General features: G+C 38.3%; 1 protein-coding gene across 5 annotated transcripts in view; it reads right to left on the minus strand.

The window, feature by feature from the left end:
* Window positions 1-23,125, minus strand: part of lpp (LIM domain containing preferred translocation partner in lipoma) — a 166,442-nt gene that overhangs the window by 130,825 nt on the left and 12,492 nt on the right. For 4 of the 5 annotated variants that reach the window (XM_055050210.1, XM_055050184.1, XM_055050217.1 and 1 more), the window contains one exon: window positions 6,748-6,792. The gene's annotated coding sequence lies outside the window, so the exon portion shown is untranslated. Of the gene's footprint in view, window positions 1-6,747; window positions 6,793-22,336; window positions 22,389-23,125 lie in introns of those variants that run through there. The other variant, XM_055050201.1, reaches the window with a different exon arrangement.

Consider the following 23,125-nt stretch of genomic DNA (forward strand, 5'->3'; position numbering starts at 1 on the left):
CAGCACTGTGGCACCACACCTCCTGGACTCGGGCTCATGGATCACTTCAAACGTTGCATAACAAATGTGTTTATAGTTAAATGTTCCAGAACAACGTTAAAGGTAAATAAATGCAGACTAAAAATCTACAAACGGGACCTATTTGAGCTCCGGTGGATCGGCACTGAAAGAAATCAGATGTTTTTGATTCTCTTGCAGAAAAACAAGGTGCTGAAATCCAGCTTGGCCAGAAGCATCTGTACAGCATGAGCTGGGGGCTTGATTTAAAGGCTTTGGGCCTCAGTCCTCATTCCTACTTGTTTGGACTCTTACTTAATCTTCCCCACTGCTCACTCCGCAGCACTCTGACCCCCAGTGACACCCAAAGCAGATTATTTGAAAGGCAAAAGTTAAACTAGTTGTTTTTAAGGAGGCTTTATGCTTAATTGACTGACAACTTCTGCTGTTTATTTGTCTCAGCTGCTTAGAAGTAATCCAAACCAGCTCACTGGTCCGTTGGAAAGAAAAAACAAAATCCACCCGGGGTATCTATGTCAACGCCGTTAATCACTGTGGGCTTCTTTTAATCTAATCTTTCCATCTTAAACACATCTTATTTACTTGTTTTCTGCCTCTCAGTTTCCTTGTGAGGATCTCAGCTCAGCTGTGGACCATCCATAGTCCAGTGTCTCATGTTTGGAACTGGCTTGATTTAGACAATAATTTATGTGCTTGGCTAAGACAGGATAACAGAAGGAGGGATTAGGTTTAGGTCGTGCAAGCTACCAATATCACATTTTATTTCCACCCAGTATGTTGATAAATACAGTGGACAACATGTATTCGCAATGTTATGGACCACAATCACCTGTAAATAACTAAAATCCATAAAACGATTAGAACTCCTTGTTTTAATAGTTCAAACACCAAATATACCTCAATATGCATCAATATGCATCAATATGCGCAGTGGAAACAATCTTGGCACTATCGCAGTCTTTCTCATCTCCCCTCTTACGGTTATAGTTCGAGACTTTAAGTCGCAAGTGTCAAACTTTAGTCCTCAAGGGCCGCTGTCCTGCAGATTTTAGATGTGCCACAGGTACAAAACACTGGAATGAACTGGCTTAATTACCTCCTCCTTGTGTCGATCAGTTCTCCAGAGTCTTGCTGATGACCTAATTATTCTTTTCAGGTGTGCTGCAGCAGAGCCACATCTAAATGTTGCAGGGCTCCGGCCCTTGAGGACTGGATTTTCACACCCATGCTTTAAGTGCTCTTAGATTTTGTATCAATGATCGGAAACACACCGGTAAGTCCACGGTTGAAAAAAGTCTTCAGCTTTGATTACGTGGCCTAGACTTTTACTAGGCAACTCATGCTTGTAATATCTTTCAACGTGGGTGAGTTAAAGCAGTCCTAAACCTGAAGCAGTCCTGCAAACTGCAGTGAGGCAGAATTCTTTGACTGAAACGTGAAAATCTCACTGCCTATTATTTGATTGTAGCCGAGGGTGGCATAAGCAGTTAATACAAGGAGGAAATCAGTTTTTCAACTAATTGTAAAAACTGGTTTTTGGTTGGTTTTGATAGCATTGTAAATAGGGAATGAAAATTGACTTTCAGTATATTTATTTTATCTTCATCTGATTTTGGACATCCTACAGAATCTAACCCTCTTCTAGCAACTTAGCAAATCTTACAAACTACATCCAGGAAACTCTGCTAAGAAACAGATACACTTTTTTAAGAAAACATGAAAACTACTATCATAAAATCATGACTGCAAAATCTAGATTATTGCAAACGCTAAAGAATGCATACTCTTCTTATATGCAACAACTTCTAATTCAGTTGGCAGTTTTGAGTCAGTTTGTTGGATAAGAAAGGGAACAATCTCTCACCGGATGTTTGGAATGTAAGGTTTGAGCAGAATCTTTATAAATCGGATGGAAGGACAGACAGACATGCGATATGAGCAGCCAAGAGCAAAAGATGGCACGTTGCGAAACATACAAAAATGAAAATATGTACGACGATTATGAGAGAAGGAGCAAATAAAAACCACACCAAGGCATATTTTATGTATCATTCAAATGCCTGGCCATTTACACAAATTTGGAGACCAAAAACTGTGCTTCTGTGAAAGATGGAATAGATTTATTTTCCTGCTGCAGCCCAGCAAATATTGGGAGGATTTATCTGTGTAAATAAACTCTTGCAGTCAGATGAGTTAAAGATCCCGTTGGCTACAGCAACAGTCAAATCCAACAAAGAGTTAAGCATTTGCAACTCCACTGTGAAGCTAAACAGTTCTTAAAATTCAGCTGGCAGCCAGCCTCACTCGTCATCCGCCAATTTGATGCGTGCTTCAAGGATCTGGCCCAAACAGATGAGCTGCAAGCCAGTAATCCAAACAAACAGAGTGAGGAACCAAGAAGCATCCCTAGGAAGTTATGTTAGCACCACTCGTGGAGGCGGGTCTGCGCTGGTCCACTTCAGCTGCATTACAGGCTGGAGAAATTTAAGCAACCTCATAAAGTGTATCAGATAAGAATAAATGATAAAAGTTAACTCTTTCTTCCAACTGTGTTATTCTTATTTTCAGAATTTAAAAAAAGTCATTTGAATGGCTAAAGACAATACATATTATCTTTACAATATGGGAGACCATCAATTGGTCTTAAATTCTCCGAGTGCGATAATCTTGGGTGTAAACGTTGCTATTTTATTGGCTCATGATATTTAAAGGGATTGTATTATGTAAAATTGACTTTTTTGGAGATTTGCATCATGTTACAATGTTATTCCCTCATCAAAAAGATACACACACAAAAAAAATCCTTTATTCTACCATGTCCACCACTCAGCTGTGCAAAATGCATGGGTGGACCTAGCCCCGCCTCCGGGGACGAAGCTCCTCCTCTGAGCTCCAGTTTCCGAGCTTCTGCCTCACAGAGCGGCTCCTTCAGACTAGCCAGCAGCAATTAGCAAACACCTGGTGGAACAGAGTATCTGCTGAGCTCATTATAAAAGCCATTTCTGAGAGAAACACTGATAAAAACCTTGTTAAAAGCCGAAACTCTGCATTTTAGAAAGATCAGGAGTTTTTAAAGAGACAGAGGCCCAATTTTCAAAATTCATTTCTTTAATGCTATAATATATATATATATATATATATATATATATATATATATATATATATATATATATATATATAGCATTAAATAATTGGTATTTTTATTTTGATCCACATCTTAAGAAAAACAGAATAAACACTACATTTGAATCATTATACACTTCACAAACATTTTGACAAGCTGTGGTATCAAGCCTGTGGTATCTTGTTTTGGATGTTAAGGACCTTGTTAAAATATCTTTTTTGTACCAAATCAGTTTGCAAATCTTACTTTGCTTTACAAACATGTTGCCGTTAGCGAGCCAAATTTATTGTTATAAGAGTGATGAGTGATGTTCCCTTAGTTTCCACATCATCACTGCTTGTTTTTCTCAACCAAAGTCATTTGGTCACCTGATTTTGTCTTTCTCATCTTCAAGGGAAAAATTGTAATAGCTTTATTTCAACATACTGACAAGAAGTCAGTATGCCTCTCCCTCCTAACAAGTGAGGGAGGGGCTTTGTTTCTCTGTACTCCACAAAGGAAACTGAGCATGGACCTTCTCTGGTGCTTCTTGAAGAAGCACTTTAAACCATAGGAGTAGCAGGACAATTTTTAGCTCACAAACCTTGCTGTACTTTCTGAACCATCATCAGCTCATCTCAATTAAGAGACATACAAAATCTGAAAACAAAATCTGACAGAGCGACTGTTTTTGTCACTAAAGCTGAAGGTAACTGGCTCTACGCTGGTTTAAAAAGCAGCAGGACCCTGACAGCCTCCCTTTACTCTTTCACTATGTAATATTCTCCCTGATGACCCTGACATACAAACACATCTTGTTAAATGCAAACCGTGTTTCTATGGTGATATTAATGCACATAATCTGAGGGTAGTAATAGACTCTTTTGAAGAACACATTAATATGGAACATAAAGAGCATTCAAAGCATCTCATAATGTATTTATGAGCAGATGGAGAGAAAAAATATTTCATCTTGATATTTGATTGGAAGCATCAATGTTTCTAGAATGCAGGCATAGTGGACGGAGTAGTTAAGGGACACTTAATTTCTCAACAGCCAATCAATTAAGCATCAGTTTACTTATCAATACGTATAAAAAGAGTCTGTGTGACATGACCAAATCAGAGTTTCACCGGTGGCCGTGTTTGGAAAACCTATAACATGATGTTGAAAAAGATGTGCCAGCGTCTCCCAGTCTGTGCTGCGTGACACGGGCCGAGTTTTCTCCAAGGTAACAAATCAGTATCAGCAATTAAGAGCTGCAGAAGTGAATAAAGCTTCTTTGACCACCTGTTCAACATTTTCACATTCACTGAAGGAGTGCTCCGTCCCTCCTGGGAGCACCTCACCATCTGTTTTTATCTAAAATATATAACATTTTGACATCCAACTACAGCACACTCTTTGCTAGGCGCAGCCACCTTAAAGCTTCCCAAGAGCTACAGCGGGTGTCTTTTTATTTAGTAATATGCTTTATCAATTGTTTCGTTAATGTTCGATTTAAAATAAAAAATTAAAAACAAGATATGCAAACTGATTTGGCACAGAACAAATCTTTTAACATGGACGTTTACATTCAAAACAAGAACTTTTGCTTGTTTGTAACCTTTCTTGACTTTGTAATTGCTTCTACAAATCAATCAGAGTTCACAATATTTAGCAAATCCATTTTATGTCAAAGTGAAAATAGAGTTCTACAAAATAATTACAATTAAATAAAAATATGTAACCTAAAGTAAGTGGCAGTGTGATCACAATCAAATGGGTGCACCCAGGTCAACTTCAATAAATGCTTAAGGGTATTTTTGGTTCTACTAACAACGAAGTTAAAAAGAAATTAAAAAGAAAATTATTAATGTAGAATTTTTACTGTTCTCAATGTTGTTCTGTTTGTTAGTTGTAACTCAAAAAAATAATCTCCAACTGATATATACATCTGAAACCAGAAGACATACACCTATTAAATACTTTTTTCTCACTGTCTGAAGTTAAATCTGTTGTTTTAGGTTAGTCAGAATTACCTAAATTACTTCTATTTAGTAGAAGTCAGGATACTTGTCTAGATTTTTTTAAAAAACATCCTCTTTCAAATTCACACATTTACATACACTTGTTTTCTTATTTTGTGAAATTGAGATCATATAAATTCTGAAAAAACTGAAAGCATATCATTTTTGAGCAGCTATAAGGTGCTGTGATGTCATTTCCTGCAGAAAGAAGTCTCTGCAGCACAACTCTATTCCTCATAGGACTCTTGTGTTCAGGACATCATTGCAGTTGGGTGTGACTGCAATAAAAACCAAAACGAACAAAATGATTCTGTTTCTCCTTCTTTAGCTCGGCTTTCCATCGTAATCAATTCTGACCGCTGGAAAAACGTCTCCGAGCGCCTTTGGAAAAGTACAGTTTGCAACTACATTAGCTCTCGTGTAACGACAATCTGTTCAAAGCATCCACCGAAAGAATTCAAAGAAGGTTTTAGATTAGCTTAACAAGGAGGCTGAAGGACTGCAGATTTGTTAAACTTGGAAAAAACATCAAACTAGAACTGGAGAGTCGCTGTTTTTCCCAACTAAACCAAGACGACATCATGGGACCACTCACTGAATCTCATTAGGACAACTTGTTGCTTTTTTTAGCCACTTTCTCAGACAGAAAAGCAATGACAGGCCAGAACTGTTATAATGTAAAATCTACATATATATATATATATATATATATATATATAATGTTTAACACTTAAAAATCTTTTTGCTTAGGAATTAATTAGGATATGAATTTCTTAAAGAACATTTTACTCTTGAATTACACCTATTTTTAATACATCCTGTTAAATTTTTGAGGCTTAATTAGAATTTTCCAAATTTCTATCTATGCATAAATGGCACGTTTGTATAGCTCACCAAAGTCTAAAAACACTAAAAAGGTTTTTTTTCTTATCATTTGGCTTCTCTGTGTTATGCTGATGAAAGGAAAGAAAACACTGCAGAAACTAAGCTGAATTCTTTAAATGTCCTTTTGGGGATTAACGGAGGTCATACATTTTTAATAGTAAGTTAAGTTAAGGCATTGAATAGTACACTCATCATAGGGCCTTTATAAAAACTAATTACTCTATAACATTATTTTAAAAATATTATTGTACACACTGGATCGGCTTCGGGAAAGATTTCACCCGTTCAAATACAAATCTGCGTTGTTTTTAGCATGCCAAATCCATAGGGGGCAGTGTAGCGCAAAGCCAAAACCAATCAGCCAATCAGATTGCTTCAAAACAACTATGACTTTATGTAAGGAATTAAACATGACACCAGGAGGTTTACTTGTGTGCACAAATCTGTAGGTTGAACTATTTTTAGAATATAAACGTATAAAAAAAAACACAAAAACATTAATTGTGAATTATGTCAAAGCAAGCATGTGGATATATTGGTGCATTATTTCTCCAAGACTGTAATGCGAGGGACTTAAATCTCCATTTTCCCTTGTTTATACAAATACAGACTTTTCTGTAATCTCTATTTTGGTGGGAGTTTTTATTAATAACCGTTTTTCGTCATAAAAACTGCGTTTTTGTGGTTGAAAGGCCAAGAAGGCCATAAACAAAAGATTTAGAAAAACTTACCTAAATACCAACACTAACAATGGTCAGGATCACAGGACAAGTCACCTGGAAAGAAGCACAATAGAGACAGTCAGTTTTAACAAATGAGTAATAATTTCCAGAGAAAAAAAACAGACCTATCTAGATCAATAATGTGGTTCAGTGTCGGGTTGCAGCAGCCGTTTGAATCCGTCTCCGCCTCAGTTGTTTACTTAAAGAAAGTTAACATTAAAGTGCAGTTCTGCCTCCTGAAGTGAAACACCAAGTTTTGACTGCAGGGGATAAATTCAAAAATGATAATTGTGAGTGAAATTGCTATTTCTGGTGTTGTGAATGTCCTACATTCTGTTTAGATGCAGGTAAGGGTGGGTGGGGTGTAGAGGGAAGGTGGAAGGATTTCTTTTTTTTTTTTGTCTCCAGGGCCTTAAGATGTGCATTCCTCTTGCTGAAGAAAGCTTTTGTTCTGATAAATTGACAGTGTCAATTTCCCACATTGCCACTGTGTGGCATATACTACAGGGAGCAGCAGTGGGAACACAGATGCTACGCACGATTGGCATCACTCAACCTGACAGCTCTTGTTTTTTGGGCCTTTTCTTCCTTTTTTCTTTCAAGGGGGAGGGTGGGCTATTTTTTTTTTCTAAATCTGAACTTCCAAGTCGAGGAAGCAGGAAGGAACGGGAATTAATACACCTACACATCCCTTCTCCCTTTGGAAAGGGGGGAAGGAGTCTTTGTACTCGCATCATAATTACTGGTGGGCGCCACTTCTGGATTGTTATACTCTCCGCCCAAGTTGAAAACAATATTTTGAGGACGCGCAGCCGACAACTAGGTCTCGTTTCCTTAAGTTTACTTGGTTCCCCCCCCCATCTTAATTTTGAGAAGCAGAGTTCTGGAAGTTCTATGCTCTCTATTTCTCCCCCCAACATACTGCTTATCTGCAAGCACGCAGTCAGACACAGAGAGGCAGTATTCAGATTCAGCAGCAGCCTGAACCTGGCATTGGCACACAAATATTACTTCTACACTGTGTGCACAATAATTACATCACCATTTTGAGGTACTTATTACCGAGGTTTAAGGTCCAAAGAAGCTTAAAAGTTGTGATAAATTCGGTCTTCTATCACCTGAAAAACATTTCTAGGATTAAAGGACAAAAGTCCAAACAAGACCTAGAGAAACTCATCCATTTGTTTATCTGTAGTCACATTGATTACAGCAATAAAGACTTCATAGGTCAGCCTCTCAGGTCTTCTGGTTCTGGTTCTGCATCCCCAGAACCAGAACCAAACACGGAGAAGCAGCATTCAGCTTCTATGCATAACAAATCTTGAACAAACTTCCAGAAAACTGTAAAACAGCTGAAACACTGAGCTCCTTTAAAGCCCCACATGTTTAGCATCGCCTTTTATCAGTAATAAATGGAATATTGATTAACATATTTCATGTGTAATTGCTTACTGGTTTTGATGACATTTGACAAAATGTAATGTTTATTCCTTGTTTCATAATTTGTGAGTGCTTGCTGTTTTTTATAATGTAAAGCACTTTGTTCTGCCTTGTTACTGTTATGTACTACAGCTACACCAATAAAATTTACTTCAAAATCTGATTTCCACCCCCCCTTCTGTTCAGGAAATTAATGCCAAATTGAAAATTATTACCTATGTGTTTGTTGTGATTTCAGTTAAATAATTTAAAAGGTCAGGGAGAGGTGCTCTGATGCATAAATGAGAATTTATATATATATTTTTTATATATAGACACATAATAATTTTGCGCCCTAACAGTTGCCCAGTATTTGAGCGACTATTGTCAATATATGGTAGATATTCTTTTACCTTCCTAAATGTTCAGGTTTGATGAGGAATTGTTGTTTCCTAATTATTGTAAAAACAGAGAAATACACAAATTCTCATGTAGAGTTATTTTTGTTTAGGTCCCATAGTATGGGCGCCGAGCAGCGGACAATCTGAGGAACAAATTTGGAGAAACTATTATTACAAGTAACAAAAACACTGCAGTGTTTCTTATGCAGATTCTATTTTTATTAACCGCTCCTAAACTCCTACCAACCTGCATCATACTAAGAAACTAAGTAAAAATTTAGGTTTTTGTAAGATACTGAGAACTACTAGTAAGGGTAGGAGTGCTTTTACAAACTTTGGCACTTGCTGTTCTTACCTAGTGTCTGCTGAGAGCGCAGAACTGTGAAATACTCACATCTATGACCTGCTGGACTTTACATGTCCGCTGAGCAGATTGAACCATCTGTCCTTGTAGATTAGACTGAGACAACAACTACTAACTGAAGATCTTTAAGACATAATTATACAGACCTTCATTTACCTGCAGCAGATTGAGTGAGTGCTAATGTTTTAATTAACCTTGAGGATTCCCACTCTGACAGGTGCTTATGTTCTGCCTGGACGGGATCCAGCTCGCAATGTTCCGCACCGATTTTCTGTTAAGCAACTCTTTCCGAAGAAGTGAGATGAATAAAGGTTTGTTTTGGAGCGGAAAAGATTGTTGCACGTTAGCTACTGGGTAACTGACGACTGGGTTTTTTTTTTCTTTTCAAAAAAAAATCAGATTAGGGAAAGTTTTTGGAAGAACCTGTATTACAAATGCCATAGGAACGCCTAAATAAAAAGCAAGCAATATAAACAAATTAATATTTAACAAGATAAAATGAAATAACAAATTTGACCTAAAAATAAACAATAAAGTACATTTTAACAAAAGAACATGTCCAGTCTCTATTTCTGCAGGGCAGGTAGTCCAGAGTACGTCTGTCCTCTGGCAAAAAAATATGAACACATTTAAAACAGAAATAAACGAGGATATAGTTATATCAGATCAAGGTGGAAATAAATTGCAAAGCTACGTTTATTTATATAGCACATTTTCAGCAACACAAACAGCAATACAAAGTGCTGGGGGCAAACCAGTTGGACTACAATACCAGTCTGAATAGGAGAGGGAGTTCAGTTACTGATATGTCTAATAAAGAACAAACATAATATTTAATACATCTGAGTAAGGTTTAGAGAACAAACAAGGCAGGATCCAATCATATTATCAATATCATTTTGATCAGAAATATATAATCCATTGCTTTCCGATCAAACAGCTCCACTCTGCTGTTTTTCACATCCGTTCGTTTTTGTCCTGACTATTTGAGGCAAAACTGAGAAGCCATGAGTATCGAGTTACGTCAGGGATTTAGAAGGTTACAGCCTCAAAAACTACAAAAAATATAGATAAATAAAAACCCATCCAACTGTTCCTATTGTTGAGAAAGCTCAAATATTACTGGTGGGTTTCTTTCTAGCTGTAGGGAATATTATTTCTGAGCCTCCTCCGTGTTTTGCTGCACACTGCTCGCCAGCTGCCTGAAAGAGAGCTCACTGTAGAGAGCTCACTGTAGAGACAAACTAGCCTGTTCAGAAACATTTCCCGGCCAAAACGTTCAAAATAAAACTCGCGGAACAGCAGCATTCAGCGACTGTCCAGGAGCAAACAGCCTATCTAAATCAATTGAAAACAATTAAATAGAAAAATAATTATGTTAAATGTCCAGTCCAAACCCCAGTTTTCACTCCATCGCTGCTGGAGACCCGCACCAGTACGCCTGGTGGCCCCACTTAGGATAAGCGTGTTTGATAGTGGATGAATGGATATTAAATGTTTATCTGAGTGTTTTCAAAGAGATTTTGTGAATGCTGACGCTGTGGACAGGAAGATGCTCGAGTGTCCTAAATCAGCCAATGGCGACTCTGTTAAATTCTTAAACTTCCAAATAAAAGTTCAAAAAGTCACAGATGATTGTTTGAGTGTATTTGGACGCAGTGGCCTTGGATCCTTCCAATATGGTAGTTATTGTCTGATTTAAAAGCTAATGCAGTAATAAAAGCTGTTATACTAAATCATGCATCAGTCAGAAAGAGTCAGCCATGTCTTGGATCTTCTTTGGCATAATCTTCCTAATATTGGCACCGTCCACAACAACTGGACCTATTCTAATCTGGAATACCCAGAATACAATGGGTATTCCAGGGTTTTACTCCGGTTTTGAGACTCCAACTTAATATACATTCAGTGAAATCTCTTAAGACGTTCTCAAAAACATGCAAACCCATATTTAATGTTGGTCAACCTGAGGAGTAACGTAAAAGCTATGATATGATGGTTGACATTGCTGAGCAGCACTATGCATGTGCTACTAAATTATTATACTGCCAGAAGAAGAAAAAAACAGTAAAGTTGTATTAATTTAAGCATTCCAAAGTCACTTTCATCACCAATTGGAAAACTCGCTGTGGCTTTACAATCTAACCTGGACATCCTTGAAAATGTTCTGTCTTACTTATATTTTTTCTTTCCATAGTTAAATAAAATGAGGCCATTTCCTTCAACGCTAGTCCCATTATGATAACCTCTGATAGTCTTTTTAGTCCCATAGGCCAAGGCAACAAGACAAAGAGCTAAATGCTGGAATTATCAAAGCCATTAAATGTTCAGATAAAGTAATTCGCTATCAAACACAACTGATCATCCAAGAATATTAGACCATTACAGCAATTCTAAAGAACCACGATCTGTCAAAGAAATGCAATTTCAGTTCTGAAAAGGTCTTTATTCGTCAGGTCATGATGGCTGGGATTCAAAGAGAATTAGAAAAACTTTGCCGTCACATTGCCGTCCGGATTGCTCTGCTGTTTCGCTTACATTGGCTGTAAGCTACGGAGTGATTTTTTTAGCTGAACAACAGCCGACACAAACATGCTCATCATTCAGCACCGCTTGCACATCCTTGGTAATGCCTTCACCTTTTTTACTGAGCTTTACTTTATATGTGATCCTATGGGTAAACTCCAAAAATTCAGACAAAATTTGACAACTTGATGGTTTCTTAGTCAGCGTGGGCCCCATTCAGAGCCAGCGGGGCAAACGGGAATCTGCCTCAGGGCAACAGGGAACGCTGTCAGTGGGATTATTAGAAAAGACTGTTTTCCTGACCGCCTGTTCATTCAAGAGACCTTCCCCTGAAGAAAAGCAGCGCAACACAGCTGAGTGAATTCAGACAGTTTTATTTAGACCTATTTATACTAAAATGAAGCAACTAATGAGCTGAAAAGTATAAACTACTTGCCAAGAGGCATTTAAAAAAGTAAAATAGCTGTTAAAAACTGACTTGACTACACCGGCTGGGGCTCAACACATATCTTGCGTCTGACCGGCCTCAGCAGTAAGCATCAGAGGTGTAATCAGGACAAGATAAGGTTTCAGCAATGTTTGGAGCAAAACTGAGAAGCCATTTTTTCTTGTTGCTGTTTTCAAGAACAGAGTTTCATTGATCACACACTGTGGGCATTTCCAGGGTCTGCATCCTTCCAAGGCCCAGTTTGAAGGCCGATTATGTCACAGAGAAGATTTTGTGTTTTAATGTAATTTTGCGAACAGCCTTGCACATGTATTTGGTAAAAGAAGGTAATTCAAGCAAAAAAAACAAAAAACACACAGCTAGTCGAAGACAAATACTTTGTGCTGTACCAAACAATTTACATTTTGGAAACATTATTTGTCTGCATCTTTTTTAAAAGGGCTTTGAATCAGTGAGATCTCGACCTAAAAGCAATAAGAGGGCCTCAAATGGCCCACACGACACATTTTGGACACCCTTTTTTAGTTCTAAAACAGATCTAATGTTATATGGAAGTATCAATGTGTGAATAAAATATAAAATAAATATACTATCCACTCTGTACATTATTGTAGTACGACAGAGTATTATGGCTATGCTAAGAACACTTAAAAAATAGATTAAGATTACTCATAAAATTAAGAGAATAAAGCAATAATATGAGTTGAAATGGTATGAAAAGAAAGTATTTACTAGAATGGTTATAATATTATGGCTTTATTCTTGTAATTTAACTTTATTCTCAAAATAATCTTATTCTTCTATTGTTTTGACTATTCTTGTAATTCTTTAGTCCATATGTTATGGCTTTTTTCATTGTTTTATGACTTTATTCTTGAAATATATTTTTTTTTCTTATTATGGACCTAATAAGCTGTTGTAATTATAGCATGCAAGATTACTCATCTGATATTTTCAACAGTTTTTTTTTATTAAAAATTTATGGCCATTATAAATGTGTGCAGAGTAATCATCTTATGACAATTTTCATACCACTCCATCCCAAGTTCGACATGAAAAATGAAAAAATGTGACTTATTGATCAAGTCAATGTCTTACAGTGCAAAGACTGCAGTGAACGATCTAAGGTGAGGTGCAGCAGCTGCAGCCCTAGTAACTGGTGTCCATATTGAGTACCAGAACAAATATGTGACATTTTATCTGTTTTTTTTTTCCATTCTTTTTATGTTTGTGTGAAAGTTGTTCCACTGACAGAATTTAGGAGATTAGGGAATGTTACTATTGTGATGGATCCATGTGAAATTAACACAAGTGACCTCAAACTTCATACAAAAGGTTTGTGTTGCCCTCAGTTTTCACCCAACAAGCCCTTAAAATAGTAATAAAAAATGTAAAAATCAGTCAATGGGGAGCTCAGACACAAGCCATCCAGATTTAGCACAGAGGCCAAGAGTCAACGCTGACTGCACAGTACAAATACGCACAATTAAGTAATCTGTTAATAAAGTAGATTCTGGGACAAAATACTTAGGCCCAGACGATAGCCTTTGCCCCCTCTAGTTCATTACATCGGACAAGGAAGCGGTGGCTTCTCTTTGTACGCTATGACAGTCCAACAGCATGAGGAAGTCCCCTCCGCCCCTCTGTTTTACTCGTAATAGCATTAGCGATACTCTGAAGACCACGCATGAGTGCTCTCATCAGTACTGTGAATAAACGCTTTCCATCCAGCTAAGCCTCGCCGCTCCGTCTCTGCTTATTTGGACTGGAAGCAAACAGAAGTTAATCAGTATGAGCAACTGTTCCACAATATGGGAGGTGTCAGACGAGATGAAGGATTCACACTGAGATGACTCTTTCTGACAAACAACACAAACCCCAAAAATAACCTGTCAATATGTAAACGTTCCCACTCAGCCGCGGACCGTCTGACGGAGAGAGCCGTCAGAAATGAGCTCCAGAGAATGACGAGAAAGGATCAATTATGTAACTGCAACATTTGTTTTTATCGTTTGGTTGCTCAAAAACGCTTTACTTTTCTGTCTGAAGGCTGAAGGACTGACGCAGATGAGGGCTAAAGGAAGGAAACCCTCCAGTGAAGCAGATGGAAACAGCAAAATCTGAAATGATCTCCTCAATTTCGCAAATAAGTTTTTAACCTCCACTGATTCCACTGAGACACCAAATGTGGTGTACAATTTAATTTCAGTAATCATTTTGAAAAAACACAAATTATTATTTGACACTTTTTTTTTCATTATTAAAACTTTAGAAAAAAAATAATGAATTTATTTTTCTATCCATTTGATATTTGTGGAACATTTTGTTAAAGCACAGCACACAATTTTCAACTTAATGACAAAAACTTTTTTTCTAAAAAATATATATATTAATAGTACTTTCAGCATCATTCTATTGTGGAAATTCCCCAATTTTACCATGTAAAGATATATCTGCATTTTTTATATTTAAAAACATTAAATGGTCCTGCCAATTTTTAGCCAATGTGATTTCAAGAGTGATTGTGGAAAGTCCACAGAGCCACAGGTTCTGTGGATCCAGACACCTGGATTAGATGATTAGTGGGAAATCTATATCTTCCATTAGTAAAATCTCCTCGTCCCCAAACCACTATGTCACTGACACATGCAGCTGATCACATTTCTGTTTACTTTTCCATTTTGTCAATCAGCTTTTCACTCATTATGAGTTCAGGGTTCAGGGAGTGGGCGATGAACAAATGATGTCATTTGTTGCAGAGAGAGTTGCCACTCTTGAGACCACCTTTCCCTTCCCCAAAACTGTTGGGTAAACCATAAACTCCTCTCTATTTTTAAGTATTTCAGAGTCAAATGAAGTCAGAGTAAAAGCCTTGGCAAAACTGGGTCATCAACAGGGCAATGACATCACTAGAGAAGCAAATTTGAAACAGAATGACCAAAAGAGAAAGACTCAAGATGTTGTGCTGGTCTAATCCAGAACTGGCAGTATCCTGAAACCCTTTGCTGTTATTGTTCCAAACACTATGGGTGCATTCACACCAGCTGCTTTAATCACACTCTAGTTCATTAACCTAGAAAGTTTGGGGAGGTGTGAATGTGAAAACAAATTCACATTCACAAAACCTCTCTGTTTGAATTGAAGTTAACTCTCTGTTTGGTTGAAGTTAACTCTGGGATTATTTGAGTCCATATATGGATCCAAGACCGCTCCAAAAGCAGGAAGCAGACTATAGCGCTGGGCATTCTGGGTAAATACAACATGGATAAACTCAAGAGTCTGAAGACAGCTAAAGACAAAAGATGAATCCTGCAAACACTTAAAAATCTGACGCCACTCTGTTTTTGTTTGCAAATTGTGAAGGAGGATTCTGTGTTTGTCGTCTTCTGAGGTATTCCTGTTGTTTCCTTCATTGGTTCTTTCTTGGGACAGCGCCACCACAGGTGAGGGGTTGGAACAGTTTTTTTCCAAAGCTTTGATTTGTTGTGTGAAAGCAAACCACAGCAGCTGAAAATGTAACAAATGTTTCAATTTTGCTCCAGAATCAAGTGTACGGGACTATCAGGTGTGAAAACGCCCTAAATCTAATCACCCTCAGCTCCAAACAAAAAATGTACTAACTTATCTAGCAGATGGCATCTACCTAGCGTTTCGTTTTCATGTCGAGGGCACCCCATCTGCAACAGATACCGTCTGAATTCAAAGGACGCATGTTCCTGAAAAGAAGATATCAAAACCCACAAACGAGACCCAAGTCATGAGCTTGAAATCCCAAGGTAACCGGATACCTTTGCTTACCACAAAAACGGCCTAATGGGTTAAAAAGAAGGAAAAAAAAGAACCCGTCAGGTCTCTCCGTCTTACGCCGCACACACTGCGCCTATCAGAGGAACCTAAAATTGAGCCGTGATGCCTGACTGTGTGTGTGGGGCCTTGTGCGAGGTTATGTGGAGACTGTGTCTCAGGTGTAAAGCTGTCAGAGCAGAGACAGTGACTTCAGGCCAAGAGAGCGATTTGGGTCAGTTGGTAATTGCGTTCCTGGACCACAGGGGACTTGTTGGCAATTAATCCTGCCAATGAGCCGTGTGAAATATGCACAGGGGACTGATACGTGCAGCTCTGTTAACGCCGCTCTTTCAAAGAGTGATGGGGTAAAATCTCTGCTGCTGACACCACAGTCACAGCGGCAATAAGAGAGCTGTAAAACTAAAAAAAGTTTTAAAAAAAAAATTCAAGTTCGTCAGATAAAATCTGAAATTGACCTGAATAAAATTTCACCAATTATATCTACACGCTTTAATTTTAGCCGAACATCCCTAATCTAATCTGGTCTCTCATTACTTACCTCATAAAGTTCCCTTAAAGAAGAGGAAGCATAGAAAAAAAACTGCAACATTTCCCCGATTTACAGTTATTTACATTTTTAAAAATGCTCTGCAAAATGATAAAATAAAATGTATAAATGCCAGTATAAATTCATGTTCTTTTACAGCTTTCAATGTGTTTCCATTCAAACATCTTTTCATCATCCTTATGTCATTTATGTTTTTTTCAGTCTCAGTGTTCTGGCACATCATTAATAGCTGTGTTTTGCCAACAACACGCTCCAGTAATCTGACGGCCTCCAGGGGCCGCATCTGTCACTGCGTGCCGAGCGAGCCGATCGCTCTCTCCTCTGAAAAAGTGTCTCATTAGCTCGCGCTCTTTTGTCTAATCGAAGATTAATCACAAAGAGGCATCTGATCTTCGAAGTGACAGGGCCACAAACGAAATGTCACACAATCACTCCGCCGTTTGGAACTGGTGCCGTTATGACGGCGTTAACGATGGCTGCTGCTCACCAGCCGCCACGGAGCGTGACGGACAACGAAAGGGAAGTTCTCAACAGAAACTTGTTTTGCAAATAAGGTAAAGCAACGTGAACTGGCCTTTCTAGTCGTAATATGAAACATGAATCTTTTCAGGAAGTTTGGTGGCGTTGTCACGAAAGTGGAAAACCAGTGAAGAAGTGGACACTTGGCAGGGATTTCCTGCCAACGACATTCTGCCACAGCGGAAGAAAACGCTAAATAATGTCTATTACTGACAAGTGTGGAGAGAATTTCAAGATGAGAGCTGGAAAGTACATCCAGGAGAAGAAATTTGGTTAACTAATTTGAAGTTTTAAAAAAAAAATGGTGGGGGGGGTTGAGATGCAAAGAGGAATACCCAGAAATAAACCACCAGAAGTAGATGCCAGCTACAGAGAACAACAGATGGTTCCTCCTTTCTTTGAGTGAATACAACAAAAAAAATCTCCTCAAAACTTACAGGAACATTCAGATTAGAAATATCGGGGAGGGGGGGATGAAAGGGTTATACTCCTTCTATTACTGTAGAGTTTCTGATGAGGTTAAAGGAGTTCTTGGCATCTGAATAGAAACAAAAGATTGAAGTTTGCATTGTGAGAAGTTTTATGGTTATAAAACGGTAATTGACTCCATCAGCTGTTTCCAACAAATCTGATAACGACATCAGAGCGTGAAGGTGATTTTTGGTTTTTGTGTGTGTGTGTGTGTGTGTGTGTGTGTGTGTGTGTGTGTGTGTGTGTGTGTGTGTGTTAGGCGGAGAAGCAATAAGTGCAGGCAGTCTTCTAAAGAATGCCATCAAAGTGCCGAAGACCTTTAAGTGAGGTAATGACTCATGTTCCAACACAATAACAGCCACCAGCGTGCAGCCAAACCTTCCCTGAAACGAGCAGACCAGCCAAAGCTTTGAAAGACACTGAAAAATAATACGTTCATGATTGTTTATTGACTCTGTCTGTCCGGCATAGCAATAAGACAAAAATAAAAGGGTGAAGAAGGAATTCAACCCAGGAGTGGAAAGTATACACAGATGCACAAAAAATAAAATAAATAAATATATAATGCTTGTTTATACTATTTAAATAAAAAGACAGAAAGCGCTGTTTTGATGCGTTTATTAAGGATTCCAAAACCAAAGTAATTATTCCCAAACAAAAGCGACACGCTTGTGATCGCAACCTTTCAATCTGCATCCTGAAGCCCAAACAGCACCGAGTGATAGTAGATAAGAAGGCATCAATAGCTGCAAGATAAACACAAATTTAAACTCTTTAAAAAAGACAAAACAGAAAACGTAATCAACCCCTTAAAGTGATTCTCCTTAATAAGAAAGATAATCTCTGCTTCAGCTGGACTCTCCTCAGCTCCGTTCAATCCTCTGGGCAATTGCATTTGTTAATCAGGCCTTAATTTATTGACGAGATTCATTTGGAAGGCTCATCTTAAAAAAAAAACAAAAAAACAACACACACCATCTCCTTCAATCTGTCCATGCCAGTGTCTTGAAATTAAGTAGAGATACCAGATTAGTTGAGTTTAAGAGCATTGGAGGAAACGACTTCTTTAAACCTCTAAACTAGCTCTAAACACTTGGCTTATCAGACACTCTTTGGAGCGTTCTTGATACTGTTGTAAATGACTTTTATCAGTTCTAACTCGCAGTTAAACATGAATGTGGCATACTTAACAATCTCATACATGCTCAGTTCAAACATCCGACAGTGTGGAAGAACGAGCTACTGAATGAACGAGGGCTGCTCAGAAATTGTAAGGTCGACCAGTGAAGAGTCTTTCTCTATGCTTTACTCTCAGCTTCCTTCAGTTCCTGATGAACATTGTTATTGTTTGATATAGAAAACTAAAAACGTCAAAAGGTGACAACGAGCAACAAAAACACAGGACAAAAACTTCCTTGCCTTTTGTTCCATACTTAGCACAATTAGAAAAAAAAGAACATTGACAGATCATGTTGAGACTGTTAAAGTGGCAGTGTTGTGTATTTTCCAGGCACATGCTGCTATTATAGCACAATCAACTCACTGTGTTACCTACAGTTGTTATGAAAATGCTATGTGTATCAAATATGACTAAAAGAAATTTTACCACACACCAAATTCCTCACTTTTAGTGCCATGTTTATTTGATCTAAGGAAGTATTTCTGTAACATTACAGCTGTCATGAAGTATTTTAGCTAAATTATTAAAAACAAAAAAAACCAAGCATACACTCTAAACAGCTGTTAGCTTTATTAACATTTGCATCCAACAAACACAAAATTCTGACTCTTAATCATACGTGTAACAAAGGAATATAGTAATATTAACATGAAGAGAATTTTCAAAGATCCAGTGTTTGTCACGTTGGCGCTGTGGTGGATTGCGCATTGGGCGCCTCAACAGTTTTGTTTCTGCATCTGTTTTTCCAATGTTGCATAGTTTTCACTTAAAGGTCACTGGAGATACCAGCCGACTTAACAGATAGTTAAGTTTCACAAAACCTTCTGGAGAGTTCTGTTTGTTCAAGAGCTTATCGATAGGTGCTTTTGACTGAAGGCAGCGCCGCGTATTGCTGAGCTGACATGTAACGTGGTGGGCTTTAAACAATCTGCTCATTAGCTAACTTATGATACAAGCCACTGCTCAGTGAAAGGCTGGTAAAAACTTCGCTAAAAGGGTTAATAGAGGAGCCATGTTGTGATGACTTCCTGAAAGTGGAGTTTCAGAAAAAGCAGGAGATTTTAAAGAGACAGAGGCCCAATTTCAAGGTGCTGAATAACAAAGTAAAACATATTTTTAGTTATATTAGATATATATAGCATTTTTATAATTGAAGGTAGCAGTTACTTGATTGTGCTGTAAAATGGGACTATATGCCTGGAAAACAAATAATACCGTCTGCCCCTTCAATTAAATGAGTTGCACCATTTGATTTTTCTTATTTTTGAATTGAACTGAATTCGCCTGCAAGACTTTGTATAAATGGTATGAACAAGAAAAGTCAGCGAAAAGTTGATTTATTACAACCAACACAGAAGTGGACAAACTGACCATCTGCAATAAATCTTTAACCTTCATGCCTCTACAGTAGCCATGCTGAAATGCAACGAGGACGAAGAGAGGAAAAACTAAACTGAAGGGATTAGAGGCAGGGAAGACGACTGGCAGCTCGTCCAAAAGGTGCCGGGGGAGCGGAGGGGCTTGAAAGAGGGCATGTGCTGGAAAAAGAATGATCCGCAACAACCTCAGGTTTCGCTGCTGAATCTTGGCGCTAATAAAGTCGGAGCACCTGTTGAAGATTGCCCCGCTCTGCAGCTGATTTGGCGGTATGTGAGGCAGGAGCAGTCATGTTCTCACACATGAACGTTCTTCGTAACACGTGAGAGCAGGTGAGGCGGTTCAAAACCAAGGACTTTCTGGTATGGCCTGTTTGGACCCATAAAACCACAGAAGCAATAAAAAACATTCTCTTTTTTTGAGTAATCAACATGAATACAAATTGTGTTTTTTGAACACCCAAAATTTATCAGCTTTTCAGAAATAAAATAACTAAAGGTGAAAAGGGACTCCAAGTATAATTTAAGTATAAAAACTAAGACAAATTACACTCATTTATTCAAAGGAAGACATTACATATTCTATAGATCATGAAAATATGCACTTGCATTAAATACAGATTAATATTACTTCATTAGAAAAACATAAAACTAGAAAAGCTGCATTACAATGAGTTGAGAAACAGGAAGTTAAACGTTTCTCAATAAGTGTTCAACCTTTGACATTATTTGGCAACAAAGTGCCGCCATCATGTCTGACACAGTTATAGCACAAGTGTTGTGAAGAAAATCTTCTGAAAAGCTTCACATGAGCTCATAAAGAATAAAATAATTTAAAAAAGACATTTATTAAACTCATATAAGGCTTCTGAGAATCCAGCCGGGAATGCGGCCCATGTTTGAACGAGAACACTAACTATGTAACCGTCGGCGATTATAAAAACGTCATATTTAATAATTGGGCCTCTGTCTCTTTAAAAAGTCCAGCTCTTTCTGAAACTCCGCCTTCAGGAAGTCATCACAACATGGCTCCTTTGTTGATCGTTTGACATTTTTTCCAGCGTTGCACCGAGAAGCAGCTCATAAAATGAGCTCAGGAGATGCACAGTTCCACCAGATGTTTGCAAATTGCTGCTGGCTAGTCTGAAGGAGCTGAGTGGGGAGAGCTGCACAGAAGCTTGAGAACTGCAGCTCTGAGAAGGAGCTTCATGCTCGAAGGCAGTGGTCGGTTCCACTCAGGCGTTTTGCACAGCTGAATGGTTGCCACGGGAGATCCAAGGATTTCTCAAACATGCATGAAATTATCAAAGCAGCACTCCAGGTATGTTTTGATGAGGGAATAACATTACAACATGATGTAAAGCTAAAACGAGAAAAAAAAGTCAATTTTACATAATACTGACCCTTAATAGATTCCAGCCTATTTCATGGTGTCGTTAAAGTTCTAAATCTTCACATCTGGAACTGGCAGAAGTGAAACTAAACCCCAAAAAGAGCTTAATAACAGTTCATTTCTGAATAACTGGTTAGTCTTTCTTAAATTTCATCATTATTAAAATCACCAAAAATGAAATTTCTTCAGCTCAATTGTCGTCAGAAACATTTCTTTTGCGTTTTAGAGAAGAATAGAATGGGATTAAAAGTAGATATGCTCCTTCCTGCTGCTTTTTCAGACATTATATTGATATAGATATGCACTTTCATGCATTGGCTGCATACAGTATGCTCGGAAAAGACTTTATCAGAAAAAACAACCCCAATCACAATAATTGCATTAAACCATCAGTATGGGCAGCAGCAGCAGCAGCAGCCCCCACAGCCAAGCAAAATCATTTAGCTCTTCCTTAACTTGTGGCGGAGAAAAAGCTGCCAGGTAGGCGCAATAAAATCTTTGAAGTGTGAGAAATAGAGCCAGGAGGGAGGTCAGACTTGTTAAGGTGTAGCTATCAGTTAGAGTGGATGTTTGCAAAGCCACATTTATTCAATGAACCAAGCTGTCTTGTTTACTTTCTCTCTCTCTCTCTCTCTCTCACACACACACAAACAAAATATATCCACAGTAAAACAAGCCAAATTGGAGCCAAAAATACCTAATCTATTAAATCTCGGAGCTTTTGTTTATCACCTCTCAGCTCGAAGTGCTGCCCCGTCAGACACACTCAAACTGGGAGGTTAAAAGAAACATCCTAGTGTCAAGCAGGTCTGCTGCTGGAAAAGGGAAAAAGACTTCCAGACTTCCTAGGTGAGCCGGTGAAACAATCCTAAACAATTGCCTTGTCTTTTCCATATTCACAGATACAAACTGGAACATTCTGTGTGGCGCCTAAAGCAAGTAAACAACAATGACACCTCCATGACACCACTCAAGCTCCCTATCAAGCGGCAGCTAATAATGACAAACCTCCCTCCCCACTCCTTTCCCACCTCTAAAAGCAACATAATCTACAGCGTTTCAGGAAATGCAACAGGAAACATGGGTGAATCAGCCATTTTAACGTTGTTTAACTCGTGTTATAAATGAAGCCTAAAATTATACTCACAGCTTCTCTTTAGATCTTTGCGGCACACAGAACTGCTAGCTCTACTAAATGGCACTCAGTTGGAAGACTCCTCTCACCCTTAGAAAGGCTTTGCGCTGCTGAAATGACTCACATCCCCTCTTCCAACCTCTGTCAACCATCACGAGGAGGTAAACATTTCCAAATATGGAGAAAATATGGAGACAGTATTGAGGGCAATATCAGTTTGGTTTGCTTTTAGCTAGGAATGCCAAACTATGCGAGCCACAGAGCCAGTTCTGTGGTGCATACCTCTCACTTGGAATAATAATGATGATGATTGCAGGGAACTTTTCGCAGTTGTTTGGGGTTCAGTCTGACCTAAGATGGATGAAAACGGGAGACTGTTATCTCAACTCTTACTTTTAAAGGATGAAACTAAATAGATAGGCCGACGAGAATTTTGAGGCTGACTTCCCTCATTGAGCTGCTGACACCAATGTTAGGTTACAATTTATCTTCCAAGAAGATACAAGAGCAGTATTTAAAGAGACTTTCTGCCCTTTCTACTATCATTTATTTACACTTGGGGAAGAAACAGTTTTCATATCATCTTTCGATAAGACAAAATGACTGCTGAGTGGACACTTAAAGGGTGTTTTGACTACTAATTCTTCAGTAGTTGAGGGACCAAAATTGCAACATTTATTACATGTGCTGTTTGCTTTCACACTGAAGTGTCTTAAAGACCCAAATGTTTAAAAAAAAACAGTTCGCCTCCTCGCCTGAGGTGGCACTGCAGCAAGAACGACACAAAAACCTCAGAAGAAA

The sequence above is a fragment of the Poeciliopsis prolifica genome, unplaced genomic scaffold (assembly GCF_027474105.1).
Source record: "Poeciliopsis prolifica strain line A6 unplaced genomic scaffold, Auburn_PproV2 SCAFFOLD002, whole genome shotgun sequence".
Taxonomy (NCBI): Eukaryota; Metazoa; Chordata; class Actinopteri; order Cyprinodontiformes; family Poeciliidae; genus Poeciliopsis; species Poeciliopsis prolifica.